The sequence below is a fragment of the Scophthalmus maximus genome, chromosome 12 (assembly GCF_022379125.1).
Source record: "Scophthalmus maximus strain ysfricsl-2021 chromosome 12, ASM2237912v1, whole genome shotgun sequence".
Lineage (NCBI taxonomy): Eukaryota > Metazoa > Chordata > Actinopteri > Pleuronectiformes > Scophthalmidae > Scophthalmus > Scophthalmus maximus.
Genome location: NC_061526.1, coordinates 10,559,976 through 10,577,736, shown reverse-complemented (window position 1 = coordinate 10,577,736; position 17,761 = coordinate 10,559,976). Strand labels below are relative to the sequence as shown.

Below are 17,761 nucleotides of genomic sequence, written 5' to 3'. Positions count from 1 at the left end.
AATTACCACAATGCAGAAGGAAGACGAGGAGTCATAGGAGTTGATGTGTACGACTAGCTGAACTGAACAGTGACATTTACATGGGTGTGGGATGCTGTGTGACCTTCATTGTACACTTTGTAGAGGTACAAAGAAAAGGTGCGTGTGTGTGTATGAGAGAGAGAGATGAGAAAATTAACTCACACTACTCCACATTCCTCACATGGCTCAAATAACTTTCCTCATCTGTGTGTGTGTTTATGTGTGTTAGTGTGTGTTCGAGCTGCACCCAGCCCACACTAATTGTATTCATTCTGAAGCCCTAGAATTTGCCAGACCCCAAAATAAGCCCAATAATGACTAATTCAGCAACATGGTGCTGCCCACCCTGTGGTAGTGCAGTGACAGATGCACACAAACATACATACAGCGCTCAACTACACTCTTGTGCACTTTTTAACTTACACACACACACGTATGCGGAAGCGTGCAGACTCACACACTCACACACTCACACAGACAGAGTTATATAAAATCATACAAAAAACAAGTGCACATATGCATACAGAAGCATGCAAAAATACAGCCACAGAGGTGTGCACACACACACACACACACACACACACACACACACACACACACACACACAAACACACACACACACACACCTCTGATCAATAAAACACTGCACAAGTTGGAGTTATATAAATGAGAGAGAGAGAGAAAAGGAGAGAGGTAGCAAGCTGCTGACCTGGTTGTCCATAGCAACAGTGTTTTGGGGGCTGATCAGCGGTAAGGGCAGCCAGTTCTGCTGCAAAGCATGGTGGGATAGCACAACACTTTGCACCTCAGTGATGGTCTGTCGTCATTCTGCATATAGACACGCTTACTTATTAAGCCTATACGTTAGAATGCAGCTACATTTAGCAACATGCTCTGGTTCGTGCACTTGCCCACTGGATTGTGACTGGCTACGATCCCAGCTGTAGGAAGGCCCGTGAGCAAACTGTGTGCCTCACAACACTTGCACTGCCATCATTGTCATCTCACAGATTTTTCTAACAAGTATGATTTCCGTTTGCCTCTTCAGTTTATGGACATTTACATAGACACTCCAATAATTCAGGACTAAGTTTCCACAAGGTTGAAGGACTCATGTGAGACAGCTGAGGCTTTCCATAAATACTAGAGCCCGACCGATATACCCACCGACAAGTAAAATTAATTTTAATAAAATATTGGGCTTTTTTTGTATTTTACAAAGAGAAGTCATTCAAGGTGACTTTCCTTATACACCATTCCTGTATAAAAGATTGTGGATGAAACTTAACGTGATTTGTGAAACCTAACCCTAACCCTTACGAGCCCTAACCCTAACATTTGGAGCATCCTGATTACGAAATTTCCCTACTCACCTAGCAATGCCCCTCCCTACCTGAAAGATCTAGTCTCACCACAAAACTCCTCACCCAACCTCTGCTCCGGAAGCAAAACCTTCACCCTTCAAGGACCAGGCTGCACACCATGGGGATCAAGCCTTCTGCTCAGCCGCTCCTTGCCTGTGGAATTCCCTTCCAGACCACCTGAGGGCTCCACAAAGCACTCTCTCTTTTAAGAAGGGCCTGAAAACCTTTCTTTTTAAACAAGCATCCCCCCAAATTTTTGTACTTTTTCTTCCACCGATGTTTTTTCTTTTAAACCTTCTTTTATCTTGTTTCTACTCTGTAGCACTTTAAGATTGCTTTTAGCAACCATTTCATTTTCATTTTAGCAATGAAAAGTGCTCTATAAATGAATTTTTTTATTATTAACCCCCCCAAACCAGTATATATCGGACGACATGAGCCTTTCACAGACATATCGGTATCATCGCTTATATGTTTACCGATACAAAATCTTTTAACGTACAGAATAAACAATGCAGAAAAAAGGGTGCATTTATGTTCACATTTTACGTAAAATAAATTAGTTTTATTTTTTAATTCAAGTTCTATATATGTGGTTGTATTTGTGTTTCTTCTCATTTATAGTTATTTGTGATAAAGTTTATGGTTAAACTAACATATCAAGCCTCATTTACATTTTTTTGTCAAAGGTTTGATAACGACATCTTAGGGATCATTGACAGATTAAAAAATATACACACATCTATATATATATATATATATATATATATATATATATATATATGTCAGCCGATGTATCTGTATTGGAAATCTTGTACTGCCTATCTATGTCGGCCCCCAAAAAATCCATATCGGTCGGGCTCTAATAAATACAAAAAAAAATTGTTTCAAAGCCGAGTGTGAGTGTATTGACCCACATTCAGATTGTGACTCATGATAACCCCTAATGGCATCCTCAGGGTAACTGTGTGTGTTTGTGTGTGTGTGTGTGTGTGTGTGTGTGTGTATGAGTGGGTGTGCACATACATGTTCTCATCTTCCTGTAATGCAGAGACAGATCAATATGAGCACTGCCAACAGCCTGGATCTGAATGTGGGTCAATACACAAACACTCACATACACACATAATTTAGTAGCCTGCTGATCCAGATGAAGGGCGGTGGAAGTTAACCCAGGTCAAAGAGGAAGTGGACAAAGCCTAAATGATGACAGATGCAGATTATTGATGACGACTTTTACAGCTAATCAATGTATGCAGGAGTTAAGGTGCCATTTGTCTGACAACAATTCCCTTCATATCTCCGTTGCCAGGGGGACAACGGGATGATGCATTTGCTTTTGTGTCGGTTTTACTGCACACTTGAGGTGGCCGCAAAAAAAAACAACAACAAAAAAAACTTTTTATGTCTTCATCCCCGGGAGATAATTTACAAGCAGGAGGCCGTAATCTCCTCCACCTCAAGTCACAAATCAAAAAGGCTTCTCAATGGAACCGGCAGAAGCCAACAGTCGTCATCAACACAAATTATTTCAATTGCAGGCATTTCAACAAGTCAACAGATGCTTTAAGGTCTACTCGAGGTGTTTTCCCCTTGCGTCTTTGAAAACAACACAGGCAGAACTTCAGGCCTGTCCATGAGCAGAAAATACAATGTTTACATATATACTGTATATATACTGTATATATATATATATATATATATATATATATATATATATATATATATATATAAATGCCGAATTATGGAAGGTTATGTAATATTTAACTTTTATAACTTGAGGGTATCAAATATGCACATCTCCATTGGGAAAAATGTTTAAGCTTTACATTAGTTGTGAAAGTAAATGTCACAGTAGTGAGAAATAATACGCATGGGCATGATTCTGATGGCAGAGATCTGATGGTGTTTTTATGGTATTCAACTTATATTTTACATTAAATTAATAATATTGACTGTACAATGAAAGTACAGCAACTAAACACAAATCGGCAGGGGATGTTCTTCTCGCGCTGACTAGTCACGATGATTTTTTATATAGGAGCTTAATTTGAATTTACAATAGTGTCACTGTCACTGGGGGGATTCATACAGTGCGTTACGTAAACAAACAAATATGAGAGGTCATATGCTGGACATACATGTGAGGAGCCGACACTGCAGTCACAACTGCTAGAGGTTTAACTAGAGGTTAAACGGAAGCTGTGGCTGTGCAATAAGAAATATAGCGAGAGTCGTATTATTCTTCAGCTGCCGTTTCCTCTGGTCTGTCATTCCCACACACCGCAGTGCTCAGCCCTCGTCCTTCGCCGTCGGACGAAACGTAATGTCACGGAGTCCATAGTCAGAGAGACCGAGTGTTGTGAATTTTGACTGTAAAATTATTTAATTTTTTTTTACCTGGAAATTGTGAATTCCGTCGTTTCGAGTCGAATCTCCGGGAGCTGCCAGGGCCGGATGCCCTCCTCTGCTTTATCCGCCCACTGAAGCAGCCTGAAAACACAGCTCCGTCTGTGCTCGCTTCTGTCTCCAGACGTTCCGACGAGAAAAAATGAATATTCTCAGAAACACACTCACAGATGTGAGGGGTGTGGAGATACACACCAAACCTCCGAAATGTCGTCTGTGTGGCGGTGGAACCAGTTTGAAGAGGCTGGAGGAGGATCCGCTGTCGACAGAGCCGACGGGAGGGGTGCAAGGCGGCCGTCAAGAGCGCCGGAAACAGTACAGCTGATCTTGCTGTGATGTTTCACAAATAAAACCACCCAGCCACTCGGTGAGCGCTTTAAAATCTTTCAAAATAAAGGCGTCCGTGGCGATTCTCACATTTTTGTTCGAAAATATTAACAAATATGATGACTATGGACATTCTAGTGATACACACACGCAACATAGATTCGTCAGGTTATCCTGTGATCAATTTAATCGTAAAACAAATCGTATCGTATGGTATATTAATATTTTAAGAAGAAATTCGACTTAGTTCCACTCTAATGCTGGCAAACTGCAGCGACTTTGACGAAACTGGAAGCAGGGGTGTGAAATGCAGATAAGCGAAACAATAGTATCTTTATTTTAATCGTTTATTTTCTTCTTGTCCCTTATTACTCATTTCCATGTACCATTGTAACGGTGTGGGAACCATTGTTTCAGTGTTTTGTCCCAGTGAGTCTTCAGTGCGACGTGGAACATACAGGTAGGCTATGGGCTTTCAGATATTTTAAAAAGAAAATTAAATATATTTAATATTAAACAGGTTGTATTTCAGTCGTATACATATATTTTTCCAATTATGCGTTTTAAAATGATCTTTGAAACGATTGTTTGGAATGTGCTTCTGAGATTAACCGTCGCCTGAATGTAACAAAGGAAATGATTTTCTCAACAGTTGTAACAGAAACAGAAAAAGGGACAATTGGCATAATTGGTGAAAGAAACATAAACTAGCATTGGAGCTTAATTATTGTTTGTATGACACCCCCTGCTGGAAAATAATGCTGCTGCAGCACATTGGTAATACACACTACAAACAAATGTGGCCAAAGATTATTATTGAATCCCTTTGCAAAAACAAACAACTGCTGTGGGTTTTAAGATGTTAAAGTCTGTACTTCAATGTATAATTTCTGCAAATGTATCTGCTGCACATTCATACCTCCTTCTCTACGAAATGATAGAGCTGCGTTCTCTTGAATTCAGATTTGCTGACTGAAGTTCATTGAATTCACTCGTGAAACCAGTTTGAGACGACTTTTTCTTTGTGACACGATGCATTGTCATGCTGGATGTAGCCATTGCAGGACAGTACATTGTGGCTATAAAGGGATGCACATGTGTGGCACTCAAACTATGATTGACTTATTCATCCATGATTGATTGGTATTAAGAGGCCCAAAGTGTGCCAAGAAAACACTCCCCACACCCTCACACCAGCAGCAGCAGCAGCCTGGACTGTGCACACAAAGCAAAGTGTGGTCAGTGAATCCATGCTGTTGATGCCAAATACTCGATGTGCGGATCCAAATGCTGCTGGGGTTCCATGGTGTAATGATCAGACTCTGAATCCAGTGATTTCAGTTCAAATCTCAGTGGAATCTACCGAAAAATCAGTTTTAATGACAGAAAACTTATTGCTCAGCCTAGCCAGCCTCTAAAATCCCAAGATCCCAATTCGACCAAGCACTTACGATATGTGAAATAACCAGATCCATGGATCCGAAAACCCAAAATGCACCCATTCCCTGATGAGTCAAAGTGAAGTCATGTGATGGACATGACAATAATTGATTTCTCTGCCCCCAACAAGGAAAAAGAGAGGACAGGGGAAAGGGAGAAAAGGAGAAAGAAAGGGGAAAAAATTGACATCTTTGTGCCCACATGTGTCACAAATGTATTTCTAAATGCCTAAACACATATAGGAACCTTTTAAAACTATTTTAAAAAATGAAAGTACATACTATTTATGTATGAAAATTAGTTTCTCATGTGTACTAATTCTTTTCTTTCTCCCCTTTTCTTCTTCTCACCTAGCTGAAGGACCAGAATGCCCACTTCAAAAACCCATCAGTGGATTTCAGTGCTGACCCTTGTTCTAAAGGTCTCTTGATGTACAGGAATGTCAAATTTTCAAATGAATTAACTTCTAAATAAAATGCCATGTTAATGTTACTGAATGCTGTCTTCATCATCATCATAAACATCACTATTATTATTATTGTTGTTGTTGTGCTGCTTTACATGGAAATGAACGTTGCTGTGCTCCAGTTTTATTTGTACATACAAAATAAGCAAAGAAACACTTTTGAAAGATTTATTTACAATTGACAATGAAAAGTGCAACAAACACAATAAAAACTTGAGATGTATATACAGTTGCTATTTAAACTGTATTTACCTTGGATACTCTTCTTGCTGCACTAAGATTTGGCTTTGCAGCAGCAACATGAACACCACCAAATCTTGACTTAGTAAACTGTAAGTCATTTAATGTCAAATAATCCTTCAGTGAACAAAATGTCAAATATTTATTGTCAATTTGTGAGAGTCAATAATCTTCCACATACCATGGACACAGTCAATAATAATCTCTTAATGCCTGCAGTTCTCTGCTGCCCCAGCGTGCCCTGGACGACGGGACCAGCCGTTGCCGTCTGCTGCCCAAGTGTAGACTGGACCACCGGACTCGCCGTTGCCGTCTGCTGAACTGCAGGCCCCGCTGCAGTTGGCTAATGTTTCATGACAGAGCAGATACTAATTAGTTTGTGAAGTGATATACTGTATATATATATATATATATATATTTGTGTATTTAAGTATATACACACTGTATATTTATACACACACACACACACTTAGAGTTTTGAATTGACCAGTGTTACCTTCTGAGTGTGGAATCCACACATACACTCCTTCACATGACCAAACAAAAACCTCTGACCCTGTATCATCTTCGGACATTTCTCAATCTAAAAATAATCGTTGTACAAACAATTGACATTCATCAGCTTGTGTCATTGCTTTTCATTTGTGTAGTTAATGGATATAAACTCATGTCATAGAAACCTTGTCTTTTATTGTATTTGATCAAACTTACAAGTAAACTTTATTGTTTAAGTAAATTGTATTGTGGCAGTTTATTAGTATTAATACAACGTATTGTGCCATTTATATACACATACCCTTTTATACAGCTCAAACCACTTCTTCTTCTGGTCTGTTTCCTGCACCTACAGGCCAGACCCCAGTGTTGGCAAATGTCCTCCGACGTGACATCCACTCTGAGTCCGACATTGCCCTGTGTGATTTAGAGGCCATTGCCTTGAGTAACAGTGAAAAAACTTATTTAATGCATAAAAATGACATAAGTGTTGAAACATGAGGGCCAGACCATTGGCCTTGTAGTATTGTATTAATCCCATGATTAACCCAGTAATGGTATAAAAGTATTATACAGTTGAAAAAAACTTAAATGGTGTCACTGTAGCTTGGCCTAGCTAAGCAAATGCAGCCGACAACATGATGCAAGAAGTGAAATTACTTCTTTACTTCTGTAAGTCATGTCATATAACACTGTAGTAAATGTGTAAACATGATATATTAATAAATATTTCGACATTTACCGACTGAGGGAAATCCCCATTCAAATAAAATCACAGCGTTTTTAGCATCGCTGTCTAAATACATTAATTTAACAACATGACACAACAGCTGAAATTACCTCTACACTTAAGGCTTTGTCAAATGGCACTGTGATAAATGTATTAATACTCACCACGTCGAAATGAAATTCGGTAAATAAAAATGAATGGACTGCTAGCTTTACCGCCAGTCGGGCTCACTCCATTCACTGTTTAAAAACGCCCCAGTGGAAAAAAACATACCTTTGCTGCTCCAACATTTCTCCGCTGTGATTGGTGAAATGTTGGAAATGTTGGAAAGAGGGGAAGAATCTGCTACAGTGATTGGTCGTTGAATGTTGGAGCGATGAACGTGATTGGCTGTCGCGTCCAGCTTTCTCCAACATTTCCAACATTTCCCAGGCAGCTGGCGTTCAGGTCGCAGTCAAGCTGACACATACCCCAACAATGGAACATTAAAAGATTTACACAAAGTCTAAAGATTGACATGTTTTTAAAAATGCTCAATTAATAAGTCATATAACATGACCTTTTTTCATTTAATCATTTACTTATTTACTCTTTTATTTTGCTACAAAATGTATTTATTACATTTATATTAATATGCAGTATAGGAGAAATTCTCCTATAATTTAATATCATATAATTCTCCTATAAATATTTTTTTATTTTAAAAAATGTATACAAGAGTTGAAATCAAAACCCCCTCTTTAGTGTTTTGCATTTCTTTCCTGTATTATTTCATGTTTTTCAACCTGCTCATGAGATGATGCAGATGCAGTCTATAGAACTGGTTAACTGTAAACTGACCCACTGCAGATGATACCAGATTCCTCATCCAGTAATTTATTGAACTGCTGGATGAATGGTTGAGGTGTGCGAGGCTCTGAAATATAAGGAAAATAATACAGAATGCGCATTAATAGGCATCAATATAATTATACAAATATACAAGCGATAGTATATCTATGTACATATTACTCAGAATGGGAAGCACAGTAATCTGAATATATGAATAATGCCATGTAGTATTATGAACTGAAATTGTTATAACTACAATAGTACATAAAAAAACTGTTATAAAGGCTGAGGTACAATTAGCATCTATTACATTAGCATAATGGCATTTAGATGACTTAATAGCATTTTAAACTGAGATTAAGCTATTGCCCATTCATATGAGAGTGAAGCAAATGCGGAACGGCCTGAAACCTGTATTCTCTCGAATGACCAGCAGAGGGTGACTCCAATAGTTGCAAAGAAAAGTCAGTTTCTGTAGAAATCTAAAACAAAATAACTCTTCTCACTTGATTTATATCATCAGTATAATTTTTCCTGTGGAAAATTCCAAACTTAAGAGTTCAAAACGACAGCTCACCTGTAAATAAAAAAAGATGTAGCCTGTAACCAGGTCCGAAAAATTAAGAAAATGTGGAGGTGCATGAAGTCTGTATTCTCTGGAATCACCAGCAGAGATTGACTCCACTGGTTGCAAAAATAATTCTATGAGAAAATGACTCTACTTCTCACTTAATTTATAACGTCACTAAACATTTCCTGGGCCAGGGGTAGTTTAGCAATTCTTCAATATCCTATACAGCATGATGTTCTTGGACAGGCTTTCATTAATTTTGTAAATTATGGGTGTAATTTAGAGTAAAATAGACGAAAAAGCAACATATGCACTGAAGCGTGGATATGTGTGATTGACAGCTGGTACTATCCCTGGGATAGTACCAGCTGATGGTTGCAGGTGGAGGCGGGTGCACGGTGAACGAGCTCTCAGTCAAACACACACTGGTTGCCAAACAACCAAGATGGAGTTGGTCAAAATACCAAACTCAAGGCTTCAAAACGGCAGTTCACAAACCAATGGGTGATGTCACCTTTTAGCAAATCACGTGAACCAGCACCAGTCTATCTCTACAGCACTCATGCCTAACTGCTACAATTAAGAGAATAAAACATGCAGCAATTACTGAACACAACTTATAAAAAATCCACACAGATCAGCAATGGACTAATCACAAATAAGACTTAATCTCTCTCTCTCTCTCTCTCTCTGACTCTGAGTGGATAGTGGGAGGCGGAGTGTGTGTGAGAGAGTGGCAATATTTTAGTGTAACAGTGTAAATAATGACTTGGTTTTCATTGTTAAATTCCTGTCAAACTTGGGACTGCAACCAACGTTTTATTGTGTATTTTATTTTTGAAAGTCCACAGCGGAAGTTTGCGTTACACTTAATGCTGCGCATTTTGTTTAGCGCTCAGAAGCAAAATGTTACGCTATGGGTAAGTTGCCGTGCTGTTCGCTCGGACATAAAACTCAGTTGTAAATGCAAACTATGTTTCATATGATGTGTAAACTCTATCAGTATTTATTGTATAACATGCTTGTCTAATGAAACGCTGGTAAAACCCGTAGTTTTATTGCTTTGCGACGAATTGTTGCCGTAATGTGCGAAGAGCGTTTAAGCTAGCTACTGACGTGTGAAGAGTGGTTAAGCTAGCTACTAACACCACGAGGTGTACGTGACCTGGGTGTACTAATACGGAACTCCTCTTTTATAATTCGAGCGGGAACAGACTTCACAAGATTTGCTATTAACTACACACTGGTTGTGTATTTGTCCCATGTTGCAAGTATGTTTATTTGTACTGTTGAATGTGCAATATTGTTATGTGTTATTAATATGTGGATGCAAAACTGAGCTTTGGCAGGTGAATGATTTAATGTCAGATTCATGTAATGTAATTTGAGCTGTTACTAAATGCTGTCAATACAAATAACAGCATTTATTTATTGACTGTTACTCACTATCACAGACCATTAAGATATGCTTTTATATTTTATTTACAAGTATGTTTTTCTAAGCAAATGTTACCACTATACGATCAGTGCTCAAAAGCAAAATGTTACGCTGTGGTTCGAGCGGGAAGAGACTTCACAAGATTTGCTATTAACTACACACTGGTTGTGTATTTGTCCCATGTTGACGAAATAAACCAGTCCAGTGCTCCATCCAAACTGTCTCCTTGAAGTTCATACAAATAGCAGCAGAGCATTATAACAAAGGTCACATTGGTGCCGTGACCCGTGACTCATCGATCTCCTACTAGACGGTGGCTTCTTCAGCGCAATCCGGGGATTCTTTTTGCTGCTGCTGCTCCTCTTTGTGTAATCAAGTGGACATTTCATTTGGACTGTTGCGCTGTCAGAGCGCATAGTGATTTTTGTTTTTTGTTTTTTCTGCTGCTCATCTGTACTTACTTTATTGCATTTTGAGTATTTAAATTTTATGTAATTGTATTGTGACATTGAACATTTTACTTTTTTTTTCACAATGACTATTATTCGGGAGGGAAATGGCACCCCTCGTGGTGTTGGCAGGGGGAGAGGAGTGTTGAGTTCTCCTATGTTCTTACAGTTTGAAACACCTGTAAATGGCCGTGGAATTGTTTTGAGGGGAAGTGAGGGTACACCAGGGTTCCCTTTGATCAATAGGGATGTGTCCTCTCCCCTAAGTCACCCTGTGGGTAATTCACATGAGCCTCAACACACCAGTTCTGCTGTCCCTAGCCCTGAGGCCCTCGTTAATGAGATTGTCAATCAGATGGGAGATGTAATTCAGCATGTTACTCAGAAGGTTGTACAGAACATTATAACCCAATGCTAACATCTGCCGTCTACTTCAAACAGCTTGTATCCCACAGAAAGCTTAAAGATCCCCCATGCTCCAGAGGGTAGAGCTCTGACTCTGTGTCTGTAAGAGAGTGGGAGGACCTCATGAGGACTTAAATTAAGAAAAGTAACCTGAGACCTGAGGAACAGGCTGAGGAGATCCTTGTTCATCTTAGAGGTAAAGCTAAAGACATCGCCCGGGTTGGTACCAGAAACAGTGACATAGACATCATCCCGTGACCCTGAAGCTATCCATGGTCTCCTATGAAAGCACTTTGGCTCTACCCCATGCTCACCACTCCCACTAGCAGACTTCTATACCATTCTGCCTGAGAAAGGTGAGGAGACATTTGACTATTGGCTCAGGCTGCACCGTGCCGTTGACATTACCGTTGAACGGCTGAAAGAGCATGGCAAGACGCTGGAAAGTCCTGGCACTGAAGTAACACGCATGTTCATAAGAAACTGTCCCACCCCTGAGCTTTCTATGACCTTTCGTCAAAGACCATGGACAAATGGACTGCTCATGAAGTTCAAGAAATCTTATGCGAGTCTCATTCAGGCATGTCATCCACTGTGAGCAAGGTAGCCAAGGAGAAGGTAACAATGGACATACAGCACACTGCTCCTCCACCACCTGTACTACCTACTGGGGGGCAGGGCCCGCCACAGTCGCAGGCCACAGACTCTGCTACCCTGGAACGCCTTATCGTCATGCTGGAGAAGGTGCTTCTGCAGAGACCTGTTCAGTCGGGTCCAACCAGACAGTCTGGCCGACGGCGTACCAGGAGTGAAGGGTTACATGAAATGTCTTGTTCTGTCTGTCGTGACGCTGCTCACTCAGCCTTCACTCACTGCCGTGACGATAAGCTCTGTTTTCAGTGCCACTCACCAAACCACTCAAGTCGTGCTTGTCCTGGCCGCACTGCCTCAACCATTCATCAGCAGCCGGAAAACTAGTGGGTCCGCACTTTAGGGAGAACAGTGTGGATCATGATAATGAGTCTCCCAGCTGTGACAGTGATGACTTGGAATCTTTGTATGATCTCTTTGCTCCTTTGCAACAGCTGGAAAGACAGTGGTTTTCCAACCGACCCACAGACTTAAGAAATCTGACAGCTTGTTCTTCACCGATGTTTGTGCTGCAGGTGGAGTTCAACTGAAAGCCGTGATTAATAGTGGTTCCATGTCCTGCTCTATAAGCAGGGTTGACTGAGTTCAGAGGCCGGCGTGATTGCTCCTGTACGACTGTGCTTCTATTTAACTTTATTCACACTGACCTGTTACTGACCTGTTATCCGATTCTCCGTCGTGGCCTGTGGAAAAACTGCGGGAAGAGGACAACAACAACAGCAGTGAGACCCGATGGAAGCGAAAAAGGAAGCACAGAGTCGTCGTGGGGGTGTACGGAACAGGCTACAGTCTCAGGCTCATCGACCACCTTTGCCCAGTATGCTGCTCGCAAATGTCCAATCTTTGGAAAATAAGTTGGACGACTTAAGAGCCAGGATAAAGTTCCAGCGGGACATAAGGGACTGTAACATCCTTTGTTTGTCAGAAACATGGCTGACTTCCCTCGTACCGGACACATTGGTTACTCCAGCCGAGCACTTCTCTGTCTTCCGCATCGACAGAACAGAAAAGTCCGGTAAAACCAGAGGTGGAGGGGTCTGTTTCATGACAAACAACAACTGGTGTAGCCCAAAAGGGACCAAAATCCTCTCGAGTTCCTGCTCACCCCACTTGGAACATCTGACGATTATGTGTCGCCCTATTTTCCTTCCTAACGAGTTCACCTCAGTCATTTCCACGGCTGTATACATCCCACCACAAGCAAACACCGACAAGGCTTTATCGGTGTTACACGACGTGACAATTGGATTACAGACTAGACACCCGGACGCTGCCCTCATCATGGCAGGGAACTTTAACAAGGCAAATCTTAAAAAGGTTCTGCCTAACTTTGTTCAACATATCAAGTGTCCCACCAGGAAGGATAAGACACTAGATCACTGCTACATGCCCTTTAAAAATCCATTCATTTCCCAGCTTTCGGGAATCAGATCACACTGCCATTTCGCTGATCCCGGAATACAAACAGAAGATGACGCAAGAGCTGGTAGTGACGCGAGAGGTCAGAGGTGGACTGAGAGATGTTCCGGGAGAGCGTCGACAACTACGTCAGTGTGTTTACGGATGTAGTTACGAGCTTTGTGGCCACACTGATAGACGATGTTGTATCCAAGGCGATGGTGAAGTCTTTTCCGAACCAAAAACCGTGGGTTGACAGATCCATCCGTGCTGCACTGAAAGAGCGCCCCACTACTTACAACGCTGGACTGCTGTCGGGTGATATGACGGAATACAAGGCTGCGTGTTACAAACTGAGGCGGGATATAGCGGATGCTAAGCGGCGTTACAGGGACAAAATGGAAGTACAATTCCAGAAAAAGTACACACAAACATATGGCAGGGATTACGTGAGATCACGGACTACAAAGGGATGCGCCCCTGTATGGTGAGTGCGGACGCTGACGAACCACCTGAACTCCTTCTATGCACGTTTCGAAGCTAGCAATGCTAACGCTGGCCTGACAAACGCAGATAGTAGGAGCTCTACCAGTGAGGCAGCACTCAGCCCCATTTTCTCAGAGGACGACGTGAGGAGGGAGCTGAAAAGGGTGAAAACCAGAAAGGCGGCAGGCCCGGATAGGATCTCTGGACGATTCATCAGGACCTGCGTCGATCTTCTGGCTCCAGTGTTCACCACCATGAGTCCTTTGCTGTACTCCCTGTACACCCACGACTGTGCCACCAGGCACAACTCCAATACCATCGTGAAGTTCGCGGACGACACGGTTGTGGTGGGCCCGATCACTAACAACAATGAACGGGCCTACCTACAGGAGGTGTCAGACCTGACAACGTGGTGTAAGGACAACAGCCTCCTCCTTAACGGGAAGAATACCAAGGAGATGGTGGTGGATTTCTGCCCACAACGGCGCAGGAGCTACACCCCTCTCCTGATAGATGGGACACCAGTGGAGAGGGTGAGCAGTTTTAAATACCTCGGAGTGCACTTTTCCGAGGATTTTTCATGGGCTGTGCACACGGACACTGTGGTGAAAAAGGCAAGACAACGCCTTTATCACCTCAGACAGCTCAGGAGATTCAAGGTCTCCCAACGGATCCTGAAATCCTTCTACTCTGCAGCTATCCAGAGTACACTGACTGGAGCTATATCTCTCTGGTACGGTAACAGCTCCTGCGGGGACCGGCGAGCCCTGCAGAGGGTGGTGAGGGCCACTGAGCGGACCATGGGCGACCCACTCCCCCCTCTGCATGACTTATACACCACACGCTGTACCAACAGAGCCAGAAGGATTATCAAGGATCCCCATCACCCCGGCAACAAACTTTTTGTGACCCTCAGGTCAGGCAGACACCTACACTGTCACAAGACAAGCACAGAGAGGATGAGGAACAGTTTTTTCCCCGTGGCATCAGAGCCCTGAACTCTGCACTCTAAACTGCAACATTTGTACATCTGCCTGTCGATCTAGTTTTAACTTTATATATATTTATAATATTCTTCATTTCATAACTATTGCACATGTAAATTAGCCATAATGCAAATTAGCCTTAATTTACCCATAATCTAACTATAACTTCTGCTAAAACTTTTATTGTATTTTATTGTATTTTATTCTATTCCATTGCACTGCATTTTATTTTTATTTTTTAATTTGAGCACAGTAGTACAGAACATGTCACAAAAACATTTCAATGCGCATCCTGTATGAGTACGTGACAAATAAAAACCTTTGAATCTTTGAATCTTGAATCTTGAAGTGAATCTGCTGCTGCACGTCTCTTGCAACACTGCCCTGATTGAAGAGTAGTCCTGCTGATGATATTGTTGTTGTTGGTGCAGGAGGTCACCATGTCTACCCAAAAGCAGTCTATGATTTGGAGGTGGTTATCTATGGCTGCAGGTCGCTCATCCCAACACTGGTCATCCCTGGACAAACAGACGACATAATTGTCAAGGAATGCTATCAAGCTGCTCATACACAGTCTCTATTGGAGACTTCTGGTTGCACCAGTTGACATTGCAGATGATGACTGTGGCCAGTTCTTATCCTTGCTCTCCAACTCTGAAAAATGGCAGGGAGAGCCCATACCTGACAAGATCGGCAGAGTATTACACTTGAACCTCTGCGTGAACACCTTGTCTGGGGCAAGCTGCCCGCATCCGCACCTTTGTCAGTGAGGAGCACAGTCATTGTCGAACCGACTCAGTCCAGATCAAAGCCCAGAAATGTGCTGGTTGGCCATGTTGTCACACCTCTGCGGGGCGACAGGTGGGTCCCCCTTAAACTGATCAATCATGGCGGCAAGGCAGTGACTCTGAGGAGAAGATTGCAGACATCTTCCCGTGTGTCGCAGTTGAGGAGCTGCCTTCACCTGAAAAGGTTTCTGCCAATATCCAAGTTTTCACACAGGGCCCTGTGCCGACAAAGTCCCCTGAGCAGAGAAAAGAGGTTTTAAACAACTTGGGACTACAAGACTTGGACTTGGATGGTTGTGAGGTGTCTGACCAGTGGAAAGATAGACTTTTGCACCTCATCGTGAAGTATGAGTTGGTCTTTTCAAAGGACAAGATGGACTGCGGGGAGGCTACGGACTTCATCCACAAAATACACCTTGTGGACGAGAGGCCGTTTCGCCTACCTTACCGCCGAGTGCCACCAACACAGTACGAGAAGCTGAGAACTGCACTGAATGAAATGGAGGAAAAAGGCATAATCCGGAAGTCACACTGAGTACGCTTCACCACTGGTCAGATGGTAGTCTGAGCATTTGTACTGATTTCAGATGGCTCAACGCAAAGACTGTGAAAGATGCACACCCACTGCCTCAAAGCCGATCCCCTTGCTGCACTTGGAGGAAATGTCTTCTTTTCCACTATGGACTTGACTTCTGGATTTTATAATGTACCACTTCATGAGGCACACAAGAAGTACACAGCCTTTTCCTCCCCCTTTGGCCTCCATGAGTACAATAGGATACCCCACGGCCTATCTAACAGTCCCGCAACCTTCATGCAGATGATGTTATCAATCTTCGGTTATGAAAACTTCAGCAGCTTGCTCTGTTACTTCGACGACCTGATGGTCTTCGCCCCCAGTGAGCAGCTGGCCCTTGAAGGTCTGGAGATGGTGTTCTCCCGTCTAAAAACTCACAAACTTAAGCTGGCTCCCAAGAAATGCCATCTCCTGAAGAGCTCGGTTAGGTTTCTGGGGCATATCATCTGTGCAGATGGGGTGAGAACAGACCCAGACAAGGTCAAGAACATTGCTGATGTAGGAGAGGCAGAGTTGATGGAAATTGATGGTGTCACACCTTCCTGGAAAAAGATCAGGTCTTTCCTTGGCATGGTCTTTTATTACCAGCATTTCATTGCTGACTGCTCCAAAAAAGCCAAACCTCTCTTCAGGCTCATTTCTGGACGGCAAGTTCAATTTCAGGCCAAGAAAAGAGGGAAGTTCAAGAAAAAGTCTTCTGCCCTACCAGCTATGACACCAAGTGACTGGACTGTTGCATGTCAGGAATCATTCTAAACCCTGAAAAGTGGACTTACTCATGGTGTCACCTTGGCTCATCCTAACTTCGACCAGCCTTTCATCCTTGCTGTCGATGCTTCTTTTGATGGCATTGGAGCCGTCTTGTCACAAGTGGCACCTGGTGAGACAATTGCAAGGCCTGTCGCCTTTGCCAGCAAGACGTTGACCCGTTCTCAAATGAACTACCCTGCACACAGGCTGGAATTTCTGGCGCTGAAATGGGCGGTATGCGACAAATTCAGTCATTGGCTGAAGGCGAAACACTTCACCGCCTGGACGGATAACAATCCCCTGTCCTACATTCTGACAAAACCACGCTTGGATGCATGTGAGCAAAGTTGGGTGGCCAAGCTGGCAGCGTTCAACTTTGATCTTAAGTACGTTCCAGGAGTTAAGAACACTGTTGCAGACGCTTTGAGCCGTGAGCCATTCGTTCAGTCATGTGGACTCAGATAACCAGGATGTGGCATGTGCAAGTGGTCGAGACTCTGTGGAGATGAACGATGCAGATGAATACAACCGGACTATGGACTGGCTAATGCATTCCCCTGACCCAGTCTCCGTCAGTGTGGCTCATTCCCCCGACCCATGTCAGTGTTGCTCACTCGCTTGATTCAGTCCCGATGTCCCGATGTCAGTGTTGCTCACTCACCTGACTCAGTCCCCGCCAGTGTTGCTCACTTACCTGTGCCAGACGTGTCTCACTTGACTCCCACAGAAGATGTTGATGAAAACACTGCTATTTGTTCACAACCTCAGAGTGTTCATGCAGGCCAGGGTGGTGCAGTCACTACCAGATATGAGAGACATGTCAGACCTCCTAAAAAGCTGATTCATGAGATGTCAACACCAAAGGTTGAGCAGACCTTTCCTGGTTCAAGTCCTGTGTATGCATTTTTCCATGAACTGTTTAAGGTCTAAATGACCAGG

General features: G+C 42.6%; 1 protein-coding gene and 1 long non-coding RNA gene across 3 annotated transcripts in view; one reads left to right on the top strand and one right to left on the bottom strand.

The window, feature by feature from the left end:
- The window catches only part of LOC118286612 (cyclin-dependent kinase 17), a 39,618-nt gene extending 35,544 nt beyond the window's left edge, over window positions 1-4,074 (bottom strand). Inside the window, exon 1 of the mRNA XM_035611180.2 lies at window positions 3,786-4,074. The gene's annotated coding sequence lies outside the window, so the exon portion shown is untranslated. The remainder of the gene's footprint in view (window positions 1-3,785) is intronic.
- Window positions 4,023-7,003, top strand: LOC118286706. 2 transcript variants are annotated; one of them, XR_004785444.1, is made up of 3 exons: window positions 4,023-4,161; window positions 4,539-4,581; window positions 5,916-7,003. It is a non-coding gene; the product is annotated as an uncharacterized LOC118286706 (long non-coding RNA). The 2 variants fall into 2 exon arrangements; XR_004785446.1 differs by lacking the exon at window positions 4,539-4,581 and having other exon boundaries at window positions 4,028-4,161.
- The last annotated feature ends 10,758 nt before the right edge of the window (window positions 7,004-17,761 follow it).